The sequence below is a fragment of the Strix aluco genome, chromosome 1 (assembly GCF_031877795.1).
Source record: "Strix aluco isolate bStrAlu1 chromosome 1, bStrAlu1.hap1, whole genome shotgun sequence".
Classification (NCBI taxonomy): domain Eukaryota; kingdom Metazoa; phylum Chordata; class Aves; order Strigiformes; family Strigidae; genus Strix; species Strix aluco.
In genome coordinates, this window is record NC_133931.1 from 115,171,051 (window position 1) to 115,191,306 (window position 20,256).

The 20,256-nt window shown below is 39.8% G+C and overlaps 1 protein-coding gene across 5 annotated transcripts in view; it reads right to left on the bottom strand.

Annotated features, from left to right (window-relative positions):
* DIP2C (disco interacting protein 2 homolog C) overlaps window positions 1-20,256 on the bottom strand; it is a 331,218-nt gene that overhangs the window by 159,426 nt on the left and 151,536 nt on the right. The window lies entirely within an intron of this gene.

Sequence of the window (20,256 nt, forward strand, 5' to 3'; positions counted from 1 at the left end):
GTTGGACAGGCTGGAGATCACAGAATCACAGAATCATTCAGGTTGGAAAAGACCCTTGGGATCATCGAGTCTAACCATCAGCCCTGCTCTACGAAGTTCTCCCCTACACCATATTCCTCAACATCTCATCTGAACGACCCTTAAACACATCCAGGGAAGGTGACTCCGCCACCTCCCTGGGCAGCCTATTCCACTGTCTGACCATTCTTTCTGTGAAAAATTTTTTCCTAATGTCCAGTCTGAACCTCCCCTGTTGGAGTTTAAAGCTGTTCCCCCTTGTTCTGTCACTAATCACCTGTGAGAAGAGACCAGCACCAACCTCTCTACCATGTCCTTTCAGGTAGTTGTAGAGAGCGATAAGGTCTCAGCCTTCTCTTCCTCAAACTAAACAGTCCCAGCTCCCTCAATCTCTCCTCATAGGATTTGTTTTCCAGGCCTTTCACCAGCTTTGTTGCTCTCCTGTGCACTCGGTCCAGCACCTCGATATCTCTCTTGTATTGAGGTGCCCAAAACTGGACACAATACTCAAGGTGTGGCATTGTGTCCACAGTGGTCCAAAGCATAGAATTAGTCGCCTAAATTTGCAAAACCCACACCTCCTTCTACAATATTTCTTCTTGGCTTTCAATTACATTCTTGCTAAGATGGCTGTGATGGACCCTAATGTTATTTTACATGGGAACACAGGTTTCACTAAGCAGAAGAACACTTGACACAGCAAGAGTTAATATTCAGGTGCATTTTATGGATCTAATCACCATTGTCTGACCCATATCCTGCAGTGCAAATAATCCAAAACAGGTACAAAATTGTGTTACTCTTCTCTTTCTCATGCAGTTGAAAAGTAATTCTGATACTACTGCTAGACACAGAAAACACCAGACTCAGAAATTTCTGAACTGTAATACCATAGTACATACATACTGATGCTGTCTTTCCATGGGAATCTATTCATAATTTTGTGGCTCAGAACTTCACTTCAGCACAACATTAAGCACCAGCTCCAAAGCAGATGATCTGAATTACTACTACGGTCCCACTGCAGGTCAGTGGTGAAATGCTGACTGGTGACACAGAACACAAGAGGCTGCACACAGAATAAACAGAGCAACCTGAAAGTGATGCCCTTGCTGAAGAAGTATTGTGGAGGGAAGGACCATACGTTTACTCATAAACCTCACAGCTCACTTTCACTTGAGGAAAAACTGACCTCCCATTTTACTAACCTTTTTCTTCAAGGAGATCTTCAAAGGTATCAGACAGGTACATGGCAACTTCTGCATCACTGAGTCCCCTGTACTGCAGGAAAGTGTGTCAAACTCTTTCAGAAAATAATTTAGTTCCATCTGGAACTAAATTCAGCTGGACTCCTTTTTTTATTCCAAACTGTTATAGCATCCTCTTTACCTTTTTTGCAATTTTCCCACTGATCTGCATCTTTTCAACTTGAAATAATTCTTTTCCATTTAACCCTGTACCGCAGGCTTTCCTGGCCTCCAGGCAGACAAACCTCATTTGTCTAAAAAAGTGAGCTACCTTAACAAAGCAAGAGATCAGGCCAGTCTTGTACAACCTATCTTATCAAAGATAACTCAGGTTGTATTTTATAAAGTTTTCCAGTTACCTCCCTGTCTTTCACTAAATTTCCTTCAAAAAGCACCTGAAGTATCCATTCCATTAAAATTAGACATGTGGCTCAGATCACCTTTCCTTCCCTCTCCTGAACATCATTACTAGTCCCTACTCATAAATCTTGTAATGCCATTTACTGTTTGAGAATTACAGATTCTCACTACTGGACTTTCCTCCATTAGTGTTTTTGCTTTTAGTATTCTGATACTACCTAGTTGTGTACTTCAGCAAATTAAACTGAGGTTTTCTTCCATTGTTACTAATATATAATAAATACTACTATCCAAACTGTTTCTAAAAAGATAAAGGCCTCCTGAACTGCACAGTTCCTGGAAGTATTTATTTTCCTACTAACCTGAGATAACTAAACATTCACAGCAATTAATTTGCAATTCGAAGAAAACCTAGTTCAGATTTTTAACCAAATCTGGGCCTCAAAACTAAGGAATGTGTATGCAGAACAAATTGATCTATCTCCAATTATAAACAGTAGAATATGCCTGCCCTGGTAATGCAGAGTAAATGAAATCTGTTTCTGGTCTCAGGAAATCAAAAAAAATTAGTCCTTATTTTACAGCCTGCAAATGCAATTTAGGTTGATACTTTAAAATGCATTTTGTTGACATCTTATTTGATCCAACCGCCAGATACGATAAAACAAACAGCTATTTAAAGGCATTCGCAATACATGAACTGCAATACATGTTAATAAGGTACCCAGATCACTTCATCTTTTCTATGTAAAAAACTACATTTGAAAACTGTCACTAGCATAATTTTTGCATGAACCCAAGTACTGAAATTCCACTGTTAAAAGAAATAACCTAAAATGTATTCGCGTCATTTTCCCCACTTCGTTCCGGAAGGACCTCGAACAGCAAGATGAATTAACATCATCTGGTTACTCAACTCAATTCCAAGCGTGTTACTAAAAGAACAGAAAAGCCCCAAAACAGCTCGCTGTTCTCCTGTTATGTGGGCAAAGTGTTTACGAAGCACTGAAAATATGCATCCTTTGACTCAAGGACTTCTATTACCCAAAGGCTGACTCAGATCCTACTCTCTTAAGCCTGCAAAACAACTCGAAAGGAAAAATAGTTGCATACCTTCAATTACCTCAAGACACAATCGATGTCCCTGTTCTCCACAGCTTTCACAATATTTGACAATTCCATTTTTTCCCTGCTGTAGAACCTCTGAAGACTCCTAAAGGTCCATGACATTATTATAGACCTAACGTGACAGCTCATACTGATATTAGCACACAGCAGCTGTTCTCATAGGAGGCATTACCCTCCAGTGCCTGTGAAACAGAGCACTTGGATAACCACAAGTTTCTGCTAGCTGTGAGGCATGCACTTCTGTGCAGTTGGAAAATCAGATCTCCATACTCTCATCCTTCTTATTTTTCTCCATTTTCAGCTTACAACTACTCTTGATCAAGAGATAGAAATTTGCTGCAGTAAGCCAGATGTGTAAACATCTTCTTTTCTTCCTCAGTTCTGAGTTCATGATTTATTTCATATGTTAATGAGGTTATTCTGTGATTTCTGTAGCCTTTTCCCTCAGATTTCAAAAATAATAAAGTATTTCAAACCCCAGAGAAGGCACTGCTTTCATATCTTTGTTAATGTTCTTTCATGCAATATAAAGTTCTTTTAAAAAAGAAGCTGGAATTAAATCATAGCTATACTTCATAAAATAAAAGCAAGCAAACTTTTACAGAGTAGTGTTCATTTTCATCTGTACTAGAAGCCAAAACCAGCAACGCCTTTCTAACAGGCAGGCATTAGCAAAGGTCACTTCCCATGATGATAAAGTTCAGCACTTGAGTTTGGCTTTCACAGAAGGGGCTGGTGGTTTGGAAGTAGAAGTTTTTGAGAAAGCCCATGAATGCATGTTTGTATCAATATGCCAAAACAGATACTGTTCTGCTCTTGTTCTTCAGTTGTCACAAGCTGACAGGTAGCTAATTATTATCACAAATGTTTCTTAATTCACTGGTTTGCAGGAATTCCCACTGTGGCTGACTTCATTTTGTGAATCAGTAGGTAAATCAGCAAATATGCCAGCCTGAGGACTGAAGGAACAATATAGCTTACAAAAGCCATCAGTCCATTTGTTTTTACAGTTACAATACATCTATACTTTAGAAGTGCCAATAAAGATTACTTAGCATGCAGAAAAGCAACAAGAGACTTGATTTACTACTCTGTTATTAAGTCCTAGCTGGAAAATAGGACTAGGAGAGCCTGGGAAGGTAGTAATTTTTTAAGAAATTAAGAATGCAAGAATTAAGGTAGTATTTACAATCTTCTAAATATACACAAACACTGACTTTTCAGCATAGTTCAGATAGCACATACACATAGATTCGTTTGGACAGAAGTGCACGTGACCAACACGCACACATCAACTATCAGCCTTCAAACTTGTACACTGAAATCCAAGATCCTCAGTCCTGAAGTTGTGTCTTCAAGCATCTGCTTGGCCCCCAAATGCTGCTGAACTGAGTGCCCAGCATGGGTGGACAACTGTGCACTTAAACCTGGCAATCACAGATGAAGTATCAACTAAAGTTGTGCCTTTGCTTGCTGTGCTACACAAGCAGATCCATACATCCAAACAGACTTCCTCTGACTGGAAGTCCGTATCAGCAAAGGAATATACACACACTCAGATGGCCCATGTAATGCTTAAGAAATAACTCAATAATCCTGAAACACTAGGCACAAGCCACGCTTCTATTTTATTCTGCTTATTTCTTATCCAGACTTGATTATTTTATTCACTCTTCTCTTGTTCTTTCCAGCAGACTCTGATGCTGTAAGGCTGCATCGGAATCACATTTTCAGTGATCTTCATTCTTTTCTGCCTCACAAATAATCAGCTGCTCAGCTCTGCTTCAGGTCATGGGTGTCCATGTCCGCATGCCCACACACTACCTGAGCACTGGCTGGCCACACTCAGAACTGATGACCCTAAAGCTGCATTGCAAAGGTCTTTAATCATCCCTTTGCTGTTGAATGCTCGCAAGGCTTATAATCTTTTTAATTTACCTTTATTAATCATCTGCAATCTCAGACATTGCTCATCCTAACATCCTCATGGATCAGCTGCTGTGCAGCTAAGGCCTTCCGTGGACAAGGCTGACATCAGACCTCGCAACTGCTCCCTTCTGCATGCAGTCTGGAAGTTTTGCTGTCTGGCCCCCATAGGAATGCCTCGTCATCTTCGTTTGATGTCACCACTACTGTATGATTTCTTATCATGGTAGCAATGCAAAGGCTATCTCTCCATCTGAATATCTCAGTTTTCACTAGAATCTTCATTTTTATAATTCAAACATGGACAACACAAGTAGAATCAGATGCTTTCATTAACTAAAAGGTGATTCCCACCCTATTTATACAATTAAAATAGTGAGAGGCATCTGAAAACCTGTATGTGTAAGATGGGAAGACACAGCACCTTTGTGTCTTCCAGAAGTCGAATAAAGGCTTTTGCCACTTCTCTAATGATGTCATGCTTTGGATGTTTGAAGAGGTAGTTATTAATTTTTATGGCGGGAAGAGTGTAAGAAACACAGCAATGATCACACTGGATCCTGTCCAGTGTCAGAAACAGAGGAATGGTCACACTGGATCCCTTCCAATGGTCTTTCATGTCTCTTACAGTTATTTAGAGGACAGAGTAAGGTAAAAAGTTTGAAACAGAAAATGTAAATAATCTATACTCCTTCTCACAGTGTTGTTTGATCAAAAGCTATTAAAGATTCACCTAAACCTCAGAGCATGACATTGCAAAAACCTTCTGGGATTCACTGCTATGGTTCAGAGTACCTTTTCCTGGCCAAATATAACTGGAACCCTGTTTTGAATCTTGCTGAAGTCTTGGCCTCAATAACTTTCAATGAAGAATTAATTCCACAACGTAATTACACTGCATGTGAATTTGCCAACTTTTAAGTTAATTAAATATCCCCCTAGCCTCTGCCATGAAAAGTTCATGACATACCTTCTCTGCAGCATTCATTATTTGACACACTTTTGTCAGTTCCTCCTCATTTGGCTCCTTGCAAGGTAATTAATTCCAGATTTTCAAAACACTTCAGATACAGATTTTTTCCATGCTGTTCATCATTCTTTCCTGCTATCACAGCAACAGGGCAGTTGCCCTGCAGGTAAGTGGGTAGTGCAGGAAGAAACACTTGACACGGTGCTCCAGCCGGGGGTTTCTCAGTGCTCCCAGTCCACGGCTCCCAGCTGCCAGCCCTGCACAGCGCTGCCCACTTACCTCAACTACTGACACCCATGTTCATGTCTCTCTTCTGACCTGACTGTCTCCATCTAAAAAACTCTAAATACAAACCTTTATCCCAGAGCAAGTTTTTACAATAATATTATCAGCTCCCAAAAGCAGAGATTAGCTACATTTAACTGAGAAAACTTGACAGATCTGGTTTTATAGTAAGGCTAAGACTCAGGCAGTCCAAGGCCAGAGCTTTAGAAGAAAAAAAAATTATTCATCCTGACACACAGATCCCACACAAAACATGTTTCGAGTCCTTTATACATCCAAATTAAAAACAAAACTTCTCCTTTAAAATTTATAATATTATATGTATTATTTAATTCTGTAATACATACATACACTTCTATATTAATAAACACTTTCCTTACAATGCTTGTGATTTTAGTACCATCAATCATGTTGTCATTAGGACTGAGTTTTTCTGTTGGTTGGTTGGTTTTTTCTGCTTTATACTTCCCCCTCTGTTTTCCTTGGCTGCCCAGTTCTGGCTTTGAAGGTAAAAACCACTCTGATGTAAAAAACACTTTTTCTTTAGGGCAGCACAACTTCTTTGCTTCTGCTCAGTCAAACATCATGCTATCCCAAAATGCTCTCTGGACTGAAGTAGAATGGGTTGAACATCTACTTCAGTCTAAGCCTAGCTCATTTGAAAAGATTAAAAACAGAAGAGGGTTGAAGAGATGGCAAAGACAAAGACATAGTTTTGCTTCCTCAAAGTTAGAAAGAAGACTTTAGATAATAAAAGAAAGAATCCCTTTTGCCCTTGTTTCTTGCTAGGATTCTGTTCCATATCTTTCAACAAAAAAAATAACACTACACTCTTACTAAACCCCTTTCCTACAATTTCTCTCCAAAAAGTAGTTAATGTAGTGGCTAATGTATAAATATTTCTAAATAACTTAGTATTCTGTGATTTTAAGTCTGATATGCACATACAGTTCCCCTTTACTTCTCTGAAATGCAGTACATATATACATATATATCTAAAAAATTACAGAAGACTGAAACTAGAGAGGCTGGAGAGCTGAAACTAGAGAGCAATGCAGCAGTCCAAAACAGACCAATAGCATGTCTTCTCCCCAGTGGTTATCAATTTATTTCTTATTTAAGAAGCTGGAAGAAACAAACACAGAACAGTTTCCATTTAAATCTAAAAAGCAATCCAGCCAAGCCTCTATACCTAAAATATTTGCTGGTTTCTTTAGACATGGCTACTCCTATACAAGAATTCTGTAAAAATACAGGATTACTACAAAAAACTCAAATGCAAATGTTGTCTCAGTGAGCACCAATGTGAAATTAGTACCCATCTCAGTAAACTGGAGGGATAAATTCCTGAAATCTCTTAAGTACTTTACTTTTCAACTTGCATTTGCACTGGTATTTAAGTATTTCTCTTATGTAAGGGTTTCTGAGACTCCTTTTGCACAAAATTATGCTACAACATAAAATCACTCACTCTTTGGACTCGTAAATATGAGAGGATACTAAAGCTGCAGCTAGGGTTGTGATTATGAGGATACTGCAGGCATGCCCAGGTAAGACTGGCTGATGCCCTGAAAAATTTGGGTAAATTCAGGAGTGGCCCTGTAGGGGTCTTTACCTACACTTTACCCCTAAGTGGGCTGGTTATAGTTGACTAAGGGAAGGAACATGAACCACAAGGATACAGTCTAAATATAAAAAAAAGTATATCCTGACTACGATGTTTTTATTAGGTTAAGTTCCCGCTTGCCAAAAGAGCCTCTGTAAAGCTAACAACTCCTAGGAATGTACACTTAGATGTCTTTCTGTTAAATTATATTAATTTACAAAACTGAGACTCTGACTTCAGAGCAAGAAACTATCATGGTTTAGTGCTGACCTATTCTGTAGTTTCAGGTGCACTGCCAGAGCCATATTAGGTCTCACAGAGCCTGGAAGAGCACTCTTCTCTGCAGCTTCTAAGTACCACTGTAATATAAATAACGCATAATAACAAACAGCACATTTGTACCTCCACTATGAAAAAACACTTGCCCTGAGCTTTATAAATCACGCATTTTTACTCTTTAACCTCTGCAAGCTGTATGTCAAACAGTCCCTTTAAAAATCACAAGTTTTTGCAAAGTCAGGCACTGCATAATGGCTTATTTCAGAAGTTACACTCTGCATACATATGTATGAAGAAATTATGGAAAAAAAGCAGCTCAGCTTATTTGTCTTTTGGTCACCTAATCAAAAAGGTGATTGGATTCATTTTTACCATATCAATGAAGTCACTGGAGAGCAATCACAAATTTTTTTCCATGTGACAGATGAATGACCTTTGCCATGGGCTCAACATAACGAAAGACAAGCCCATGTTTCTTCCAGATACACCAAGGCCATGGTACGCTTCTGCTTGTATATGTAGGGATTACCAGATGTACTGCTGTAGCGCTCGCTCTCTTTCCACTCTCAGAGTATATCAAGAGGCTTACTTCATTTCTTTCTACTATAAGCACAGGAGATCGGGAGGACATCAGCCAGGGAAAGAGGTGAGATAAGAAGGATGCTTGCTATGAATGATTAGAAGGACATACAGCAAGGTATCCTTCATTTCCCAAGGGAAATTGCTGCCCTAATGCAGCCAAAGTATTTAACGCTACATGTGAAGATTACAGGGTGGGACACAGGCCTTAGTTAAAATACATAAAACCCAAACATGCATCACTGAAATTCAACTCAGTAACTCTGCTGACCACTGAGTATCATAGATCTGTCCCAAGCCTCACTACTGCCTTCCCTCCTCCAAAACACTGTTCGATACTTTCCTTGTCCTTTTACAAATTGTCTTTCCCACGAGTCAATTCAATGCACTTTCTTCAGGACTATACCAGAGTGTACCCACATCTTTACACAGTCCTCTCTTCTTGACCTTATCTCTTTGTCCAACAGAAAATGGCACTCCTTGCTTTTATCTCAGAATTTACTGAGCCACTGCTGGAGCCTCCCCTGGGTTACAGTGATGTTATTACTACAGATTACACAGGAGCTGGACTTCCACATCCAAACCAGCAGGCAGGCACTGCTTTCAACTGTGAGGTTTCCACACGAAGCCAAGCCTCAGTGACCTTACTGCTGAGTGACCCCTCTTCGTCTGTCCTCCTAAAGCAGTAACCTTGGCAGTTCTCTCGCCTCACACAGGGACTACAGGGCATAGCTAATCCACTGGCAGATCTTCAGAGATGGATTCACCAGGTATTGCTCCCACACAGTGTGTTTGCACAGTTTCCAGCAAATCAACCGGTAAATCCTAGAAGTATGTTCAGGTAAGCAGGCTACTTACTTACCTGGCTACCCCACCAACACAGGACTAACAGAATCTGGTAAAACTTAGGCTGCAGCCTCCTGCAAAGCTATGGGCTGCATTGGCTATCTGATAAGAGTGGAAAGTAATATAATAATGGAATATTATTTTATATATATATATTCCCTTATATACTTATTTTATATAAAAAGTATATAAATAAATAATAATTAATTAATAGATTATTTATATTAAATTAAGTACAATAGTAATGGAAAGTCTCTGTTACAGCTGTCAGACATTGAGGAAGTCTTAAAATATAGTCAGAGTAGACTTAAAAATCCAACAAAACTACCTTATGTTCTAGAACAGGGAGGAAAAGGGGGGATATGGGGAACCTAGATGTAACCTTGGGACCCAAATGGCATTTAAACCACCTACAGCTCCTCCTTTTTACCTCAACCTGTTCTCTTTCAGCTACAGGCAGATAACCTTCAGCCTACTCCCACTGTACTCCAGGCACTGCTGAGCCGGCCAGTCTGAAAGACATTAAGAGCAGAACTCTGCTGCTGCTCCCTTCTTAAACATAAAAGCAAGACACAGGATGAAGTCTTTGGTTCTGGCTGAGAAAAATGAGCTGCATGGGTAGAGAGTTCAGGAGAATGAAGGAGATGGATTGCAGATCTGTGAACCTCGGCAAACAACACTTTTCCTCTTTTTTTCATGAAAATTCAAGAAGTTGCAAAACTTCAATAACAATGTTACACTGGACAACATGGAGGCTGGCTGTGCTCTCATTTATACAAACCTAATTTAAGTATTACATTTCCTCTTCTTTCAGTCACAGCCTCTGTTTCCTGCAAGCAGCAATCCCAGTATGGACTCAAAAAAAAGCCTCTGAAAGCTCAGCTTTCTGTGTATTGTTGTGTAGTTACTTGCATCTGTAATCTGCTCTCACAGAAATAAATGCTAACGTTCTTGAAAAATGTGACTTAATTTTGTAATGTGAATAAGTTTTCCTATGTAAATCTCTCTATACAATTTATATGTTATTCTTTCTAAAAAAAAGAGAAACTACTACTGCATTCCAGCTCCAGTTCCAGAGTGAATACTGAGATTTTACCACGGCGTGACACCCAAGGGAACTGCTCTAACTGCTCCTCCCAATTTTACTAACAACAGGAGTCTTTTGTCCACGTTACGTTCAGCATTTAAGATGGATACAAAAAGATGGATGCACTTACCAAATGTGAAATAAAGTAAATGAAATGTTAGCTAGTGAAAAGACATTTCCACATACTTCACAAACCCATGTAAGAAACTCTTGGTCATAGGCGCAGAAGGCTTTGACATGTTACTCATCACAATTTCATCTCGTAAGAAGGAAAACAAGGAAGATTATTTATCCTCTACCTCTCTGGCACCCAACCACAGGCAAACTGATGGCAAACCTCCATTTTACATAAATCTTCCTTAGTTGCTCAAGAGAAAGAACAGGGAAATTCAGGGGGAAAAAAAAAAAAGGGGGGGGGGGCAAAAAGAAATAAAAAGAAATCATTCTTTAAAGGAGGGAACAATACTACAAATAATTATAGATATATATTCATTTCAGAAAGCAATACTACAGAAGGACAACTTTACAGTATCTGAGATTTTGCCCTCCTAAAGCAACTAATGAGGTGAAATACTCACCTTTTTTGTATTTGCACACATACATAGGTCTTGCTAAATGGCACAGGGATGGAGTTTTGATGAAATTGTTTCTCAAAGCACATACCACCCACATATTGCAAAAGCCATGAAAATTATAGGCTCAACACATCCATCTACCCATCTGTCATTTCGATGAGGTATTTGATACGCAGTAGCCCTTGTCTCCTTCAGTTTGAGGCCAGAGTGCAGGATCATTTTCATTGCTCTTCTGAATATGACAGTAGCAATATCCCATTTCGAATGTTTCCATGTAAAGTAATGAGTGATTATCAACAACATCATAGCATCATATCCTCTTGTTATACTTATTTTAGTACATGAGGAAATAAGTGTGTCTTGCCAAAAGTCATGTAGGCAGTCCACGGCAGTGAAGAGAACTGAATGTAGATCTCCAGCTACTATATTAGCCATACTATTAAACTATCTTTTAAAAAAAGTAGAAGATTCCTAAGAACATGATGTTTTCCTTCCTTTTGGATGATTAAATAGAACTTGCATTCCCTCTTTCTTGCTTTCATAGGTCACCAGGCTGAGCAAAAAAGACAACTTAGAAAACACGTGTTGAATTTGGCTGGACTGGGATTCTACATCTTTTTTAACTATAGAGGCTTACGACTGCTTGGGCCCCACCGATTTTCTTTATGACCTACATGGTCTTTTTTATTGATATCTGACAATGCTCTTCTGTAGTCCTGGCAAGGTTGGTTGTATATCATTATTAGCTCACGCATGTTTTTGCTGGGGAAAAGGTACAGAATGAACAGCAAATCCATTAATGTCAGAGATTCCCATCTTCTCTGAAGAAAGGACCTATGCCAAGAAGTTGCATTCAAACGTCTCCTCCATAGAGAACAACATTAAATACTGAGCTGTGGTAAACATCAGAGTCTGTCAAAAGAACACTGAAACAACATGAAAAATCATCTCTACTCATCTCTTTTATATAATAATGTACCTACTGCAATTCAAGAAGAGAAAAAATGTGTACATTATTGGGATTAAGCCTATGAAATATAATCAGAAATAACCAGAAGTCAAAAGAAAGCAGATAGTAGGAATCATTAGGAGAGAATGGGGAACCTCATACTTATGTCATATAAATTCGTGGTGAGCCCCATCCTGCAGCGTATTTAGTGGTAGTCACCTCACCTTAGAGAGGATGCATCAGGAAGATAACAACAGTGAGGGTGAACAGACTTGTGGAAACATTTCTGTATATTGAAAATCTATGAAGACACATTCACTTCAGGAGATATGATAGATTTCTATATAATCATGAATAGCAGATACATGGCTATACAATGGTTTCCCATTTAACAAAATAGGAGAAATGGTACCTCAAGGAAACTACCAAGCAGCAAATTTAAAAGAAATTGAAGAAAAAAGTACTTTTCTACACAGCACGTAACTCCCATACGGAACTGACTGCTCCATCATGTTGTAAAGGACAGCAGTAAGATTAGCTCCAAAAAGAGATCTATAGAAAAAGGAGGTCCAGACATAAAATGACTTACGCCTCTTACTTTCAGAAACTAGGATGCTCTGTGAGAGGCAGATTTACATTACAACTGACTTGTGCTATATTTTTCCCCTAATCATCCATAACTGATGGGTGATGGGGCAGAGACAGGCTGCTGATGAAATGAAAGATTTCAGTGATGCAGTACAGCTTTTGTGGTGGAGTTCTCAGATTTCCTGGCTCTCCTCCTCTACTGAATCTGCCTTCAGCCACGGGCACAGTGCAGAAGCTGTCCTTCGCACTGGCTCATCTTCTCCCTAAAATGGATAAAGGATCAACTGCCATTGACCAGGGAGTCTCATCAAGAAGTCTACAACCCGTAGCATATATCAGCTGAATCACTGCTAAGTGGATCTCAGGTACTGTTTGGAGTACAAGAGAAGGTTGTCACCTGGGGCCTCCTCTATCATCTCTCCTTATCAGTGTGTGTGAGATCAGTGGTGAAAAGAAATGAGACACCAACTGCCATGAGTCAGTTTAAGAAGGAGCAGGAACAAACAGCAGTCTGGTTTCTCCAGGTTTTCTCCACAAGCGAATAACTTCTCCCCTTCCCTTGGAGATGATGTAATTCAAGCTTTCAGCCTTCCAGGAAGTAGAGAGTTGGAGGGACGCATGGCTATTCATGTCATTTTGGGCACAGTCGTTTCATTAAGCAAGAAGACAAATCACATGAATTAGGCACAGGAATTCCTGCTACATTTGTGTGATTTGTGTTTATTCACGTAAAGTACTATCATGGGTATTTTTGGCAAATGAAGGAGAATAGAAATTAAAGTACATATTAATCAGACATTATATCTGTAATCTAAACTAGCTGGTATGTTCATTTTATATATGAACATATTCTTGAAGCTGCAGGATACTAATTTAAAAGACAAGCAATTCAAAGCTTGCTTGGTTGACACCGCAGGTAATGAGATTTTTTTCCCCTGACATCTTGTGTTTCATCTTACCTCATACCTAAATAATTTAGTGTATTTTTAAATATATATGTAAGCATTCTAAACAGTAAGCTGTGTATGACCTACTTATTTTGAGTTTTTAATTTAAAAATAGATATTCCAGGAAAAAAATATTTCCTACACAATTGTTAACAGAAGGAAGTTGATTTAATCCATGAAACAAAGACTTGTGAAGGTGAGACACATGCACCAGTAATCATGTGAAATCTTTTGAACTGCAGTACTAATTCTGAGAAACGAGTTTGCAATTAAAACCCAACATTTCTCATGTGACTATCAGTCGCTAAAGCACATGACAGCTTCAGCTGATATCAGTGTGGCGGCTGTGACAGGTCACCCCGCAAAGGATGTTGAATGTGCAACTCATATATAATCGGCTTGATTGTAGGTATTTGCATATATATGTAACACAGGCTGATGTGAAGACTTCATCAGCATGAAATGGAGGTGGTTGCATTCTCCATGCATGACCAAAGCTGTGAGGACGCTCAAAGACTTCCATGTAATGTCTGCTGAGTGCACAAATGGACTGATGGGACAATAACAGAAGCTGGATCCTCTGCAGATTTTATTACTGCTACATATTTGCTCTGTCCATACCTTTCTTCTCTCTCACTAAAAAAAAAAAAAAAAAAAAAAAAATTTAAAAAAAAATCAGCTGAAGCAATTAGAAAGGATTTCAAGGCTGTTGGAGAATGGTCCAAGTGCTTTAATTCCACAAGGCTTCTAAAAGGCCCTTTGAAGCCTGCAGAGGATGTCTCCAGAGCCTCCATGGCAGCAGCTCTGAAAGCACGCCTGTGGGACAGGGAGCATGACCACTAATGGCGGGAAACCCACCCAAACTTGTCAGAAGGTTGGAAGAAAAAGAAGATAAATCCCATGCTACCTCTGAAACGCTCACACAGAGGATCACTGGTAAACGTAGTCCCACATCTGATGAAGGCATCCCATGAACAAACCTCCTTGCTGTTTCCAAAACCAAGAGAGAGCTGGGAAAGCCTTTTTCTGTTATACAGTTTCTGCTTAAACCAAAAAAAATCTAGTAATCCGATAAGAATTTATATTGGTTTTTGAGCAGGCAACACTGAGGAAGGTATAATTAGATAAAGCAGGCGTATGGAGCCCTGCAATGTGTGCAGAAGGGGCTTCATGGGTACCACTGATTTAGAATAAAGCTCTGACAAGGAAAAGAAATACTCCCCTTGTTGCTTTATACAACCACTGATACAGCTTTTTGAATTTTCTGGAGATCCACAAGCCTTCACACCCACACGAAAACATACTCTATTGCTGCAGATGAAGCACAAGTTCAAGTACCTCTGCATCTGGCTGCCTATGCCAGTGCCCACATTAAATCGTGTGAGTTGTTGAGGGCAGAACTATGCAAAAAAGGGAAATAATTAAATATAACCTGACAGCATTACATAGTACATCTTGGAGTGAGAATGTTTAGAAAACATGGATGTGTACTCAGAGTCATCTGAGACTGGAAATATTAGAACTAAAAGGAGTTAGAAATGGAGCTGTCTTCACTGGTATAGTACTTTAAAAAAATTTACATCTTCTTTCTGCATGTAAGATAGATGGTGTTGGATCAGGATGAAATTTTTCTGCATTACAGAACTTAAAAATGGTGCAACTCTCAAATTTAAAATCCATGGGATTTGGAATATTTCTCGAATATATAGCTTCATTTCATATTGTTTGACAACTCCTTTTACATTTTACTTGAAAATATAAAATACAAGCCACAGAGGGGTGGGCAACTGAAGTCAAATGAAAACTACAACTACTGCCACGTTCAAGAGAGTTTGATTTTGAAAAATAAAGAGAAAACTAAAAGCCTAGTCCTGGTCTTTCTTGTTAAGAAAGTGAGCAATTTTCCAGGTTGCACTGGATTTAAGACTTTAACAAAGATATGCCAGAGAGCAATAACAAGGTTACAGTCAGGAGCATTAAAGTTTTTAAGGAGTCAAAAGAAAGATATCAAGTATTACAGAAATATTTGGCTAGAAGGTTTAAAATGGAGAGCATGCATTTATCAGACACTGAAGCATGACTTCCAGCCTACACTTCAGAAACAAAATGGTAAGGCATTTCCAAAATGTCTCACAACCAACGTCTACCAAGAAACAAAAGGTGAAACCATGCAAAGGGATGCCCTATCTCTCTGCATCTCTGAATCAGAAGGAATGGGGAGTTATTATAGAAAGATACTTGTATAAGTAAGCAATTAAATGTTTTAAATAAACTTTTTTGAATCGATGGTTTCAGAAACATGAACTTAAATAACACTTCAGAAGTTGTCCGACCTCCCCCATTTCTGTAAGACTAAAATAGAAGCTTACGATTTCAGAGTCATCGCAGAAACATTATTTTGCCTACACAATTTTTGCCTTTTCATTGCAATGCAATAAAAATAACTCCTTATCTAATATAGAAAAAGGGTGCAAAAGTATTTCAGATAGTCACTAACCCTTCTTACAAGTGGTTCACTGCAATAAAATGTTAAAATGGGAATACATGATGCAATTTTACATGAAGAACTGCACACCTGCCAGCACCTTCGGCAGACAGAGAGGACCATGGAGTTAAAAGGAAGCCCAGGAATTCTGCAGGGGGAAAAACCACCTAGTACACACTGAAATTAAAAAACAGGTTTGTGTGCTGTGCATGTGTTTCCACAACACCTAAAGCTCTAAAATTGCTTCAACGAATGTTCAAAACTGCAATTTCACTTTCCCTCTTCAAGCACTGAGCCAGGAGCAGGTCTGGGTACCCTTTCCTGCAGTGACAACTGGGGTGTCGCCCATGCCAGAGCCTGACACAAAGGCATCAATGCGTGCCTTTGCTGGATGCTTGCGCATGCACACGTGGTTGTTCTGCTGGGAATTTAAATTAAGAGGTTTAGTGCATTCTGCCTGTGAAGCCTGCAGCAAATTCGGCAGTGGCTGCAGAACAGCAGTCTCCGGTAGCGTTTGCAGCGCTGAGCGTACAGGGTTGGGGCACGAGCCCAGGCACGGGGCTGCTGATGGTGCCCACTGGCAGGCTCCGGCACAGCGGCAGGGACGAGTGGGATGACAGCATGTAACAGGGCTCACTTCCACCAGCCACCGGGAACAAGGCACAAGGTTTTGGTCCTTCAGTGCTACCCAGCACCCTCACCCGCCTCATGCCTTCTGCAGGGTATCAAACACACATGCAAAATTCCTTCTTTAACCTTCAATACAGCCCTCATGTTCCAACCCTTCAAACTGGGGAAAGAAGACCAAGAAACACACACACATATACAATTAATCCTGCTGTTGGGCCAGGGAGCCCAAGCACCGAGTGCTAAGCGGCAGGAGACAGCCAGCCGGCTCCAGCAGGACAGTCCCTGCTCCTGCTGTCATTCACCATGCAGGCAGCGCCAGAAAGGAGTGGGTACGAATTTACAGTCGTTACGGAAATTTCCCACAGTAGCTTTTACCACAGGGTAACAATAGGGTCCTATGAGAAATTAAAGCTTATTTGAGCTGGGTGATTTGCCAGCTTGGAACACAATGGACCTCTTTAGCAAATGCAGGTGTAATTTGCAGCTTTCTGCAACCAGGAAGGATGGTCCTTTCTCCAGAGTCTATGTTTAACTGAGGGCATGATAGGTGGGGGATGCAAACAGCCCCAGCAGGAATGCAAAGCTCCTTCCCACCACACATGAGGGGCAACCTCGAGCCACAGGCTGGAGAAATAACAGCTTCTGCTAGAAAACAATGCTGCCTTCATCGCCCCAAAACTGACGGCTCCCTGTGACCCAGCACAGGTTTCTCCCTCCCTGTCACATGAGACAGAGCCCCAGTGTGCCCGTTGTTGGCACGACCTTTCCAAAACAGAAGCCCAGTCAACTTGCGGAGTTTCTGGGTCAGCTGCTGTTGCTGAGGCCATGGGGAAAAGAAGGGAAACACCAGCTCCCAGCCCCACTGTGAGTGTCTGATGTAACCAGTGGGACTTGGCCAGTGCCAATCCATTCCAGCTGCAGCTTCAGGGATGCACCATGGAACAAAAGCACACACACGGGTACGGAGGACTTGCATACTGAAGCGAATGAGGACTGGAGCTGCTTCCCTGGAGTATTGTTTAGAGCCCAGGTGAGGAGAAGAGTAGGAAAAAACCCTCAACATCTTCCCCTCCAAAATTTTCCTCAGAAAAAAATTGCAAACTGTCAGAAATGTCCAATGGAAAATGAGATGATGGAGAGTTATGTGGGCCTTTAAAGCCAGTAACCCAAAGCCCAGCAATACCTAGTTGTGTTAGAAGAGTCCCACCTTCTCGAGGAGCTGAGACAGGAACTAGGGGATCATCACAGAATTTCTCTGGTGACTTTTCTGTCCTTTGGCTTTTCCCTGTGCTTTTCACTAGCAAGAACACTCCAAGACTGGCATTTGTATACCAAAGAAATTATATTTGCATATCTTATATTGACTTTTATTTCTTCTGGGTGGGTTGCCTTGGCTTTCCCCATTTGACAGGTACCAGCAGCAGGGAAAGCTCAGTGACCTAAGGGGCAAGTCCATCAAAGAAAAGGCAACACAGCAATGACAGCAATTGCTCTATTTCAGCTCCCACATACAGCAGACATTAATTCAGTAGAATTAAACTCATGGGAATTCTTATCAACAACATCCAAAACCTCTCCTACATCCTCTGGATTGATACTGATTAACTCAAAATTGAGGCAAGGCTAGGTTTGCAGTCCTTTTCTGACAAACCTGAACCCGATTTATTCAAACTGCATTACATCCGGATTCTGTACTGAAATCATACAAAAGCTGCAAATTTGGAAGAATTTAAATTTGTGTTCATTCAATTCCAGAGCAGAACAGAGTAGATGAGCATATATGCAGTGGAAATGATTCATTTCCAGACATCCCATAAAGGCCGCTCACCCCTCCAGCTGGCTCTACTCAGAAGCCCTTGGGAACTACCATGACAGAAGTCCCGATACGCGACACAACCTGCATCAGTCACAGTCTCCCTAGAACAATACCTTCAACTTGCTTCCAGATGAAAGGTCCTTTCAGTACAGCTCTTACCCACCAAGAAAACCGATAGAAAACAAATTAACTTGCAGGAAACAAATTTGGAGAGAATACAAACCCGGGCGTTTGTCGAAGTCGTGTGGCGGTGCCAGCAACGCCACCGAACAGCGACCTTGACATCCATTACGCGCCGCATCTGCAGTTTAACATGCATGACTTCCACAGAGGTCAATTATTCAAAGGCAAAATGTACAGTGCCTCTGTTCTTCAGTTATTGTTTTGCTTTATAGCATTTACATATAGCACACCATCAATACCAGAAAAAATCTGTTCTCCATTAGCAAGAAGATACATGGAAAAGAATTGCAGTCTTTGGTCCTGCCTTCCACCTGGGTTATCCCATCTTTGCAATTTTAAAACTTTACTTGTGTAAGCCTGATTAAACTAAATATTATTTTAGAAGTCACAGCTGAAGATTTCTGCTTTTGATTTTAAATGCCAGTGCTTTGATTTACTGGGCATTGCTATGAATTCTTTATAACAGCTAATTGTCATGCTGCTACTTATTCTTTTTGTGCGTGGTACTTGAACTATTTTAATGACTTCAGTGTAATATATATTCAAATAGCCAGTGATAAGCCAAGTACCTGTAAAGACTTGTGCCAAACCAAACAACTTTTGGCCTTAAGCCAAGAATCTACTTGGTCTCCATAAGTTACTGCGATGTTCATTTAAGTTCAGTATTCTTCCATCAACTTAACTTACAATTGGGTTGGTTTGGGTTTTTCGTTTCATTCCTTCAGGTGAAAAGGAGGTTTCATCTAATTCAACAGTGGCTGAAAAGACCTAGAATTAACATCTTCTGAATTTCCAAGTGCTAAAAGGTGAAATAACATTTATACTTTGTGTATCTATCTATCTGCCTGATTTTTCACATTAGCATATCTGGGTTTTATCATTTTTTCTATTGTGCTCATTTTGTAAACATTCTATGCTTGCTTAATAGTTTGTAAACAGAGGTAATTAGCTGATAACAAACATGATTGAGGTTAAGCATGCATGAAATTATTTTCAAGATCGAGACCCAAATTAGTTAAGCTTAATTCAGGTCACTGTTAATAAAATTTTAAAACTCCACTATTTTTATGGATGTCTTTGAAATGATCTCTTATGTCTCTTTGATCTTCTTCGTTCTCTTCACCCTACTGCTTTACTAGTGACACTCAATAGCAGAAGACTGCATTTTTTAGGTAGCAACACTGTAAAATTTATCCACAGCTTTCTATAGTGAAAAATAAAATTATTAAAATCGTGTCTCAGAACTTATTGCCCTCCCTTCCCTGTACTGCAATAAAAAGCTTTTTCTTAGAGTAACAATATAAAAGCAATACAAATCTTTATTTCATCAAGTTGGCAGCCGCATATATGTCTTTAGACTGGTTAAGAAAGATTCTTGAGAAAGTGGTAGCAATATATTTCTTCACTCTATATGACAATACTTCATTACAGCAGGACAATGCTGTTGTATTTGCATATATATCACTTCTCTCAGATTCCTACCCCTCTTTTCAGACCACTTTTTGTGTACATGTTTATTATATGTATGTTGGGTGCTGCACAGCATTGCTCAATTTATGCTTGCCAAGGTCTGTACATATGGTGAGCAGGTATATTATTAAAAGTTATATTTACAGTAACATTAATATTGAATTTATTCTTCCCGCTACCAAGCACAGCTTGTGAAATTTAACGTCTCTCTTCCCACTAACCGCTAAGATGTTTGTGCTCCAAATCTTCTGTCCATTTAAAAATAAATGAATGATAAGAAAT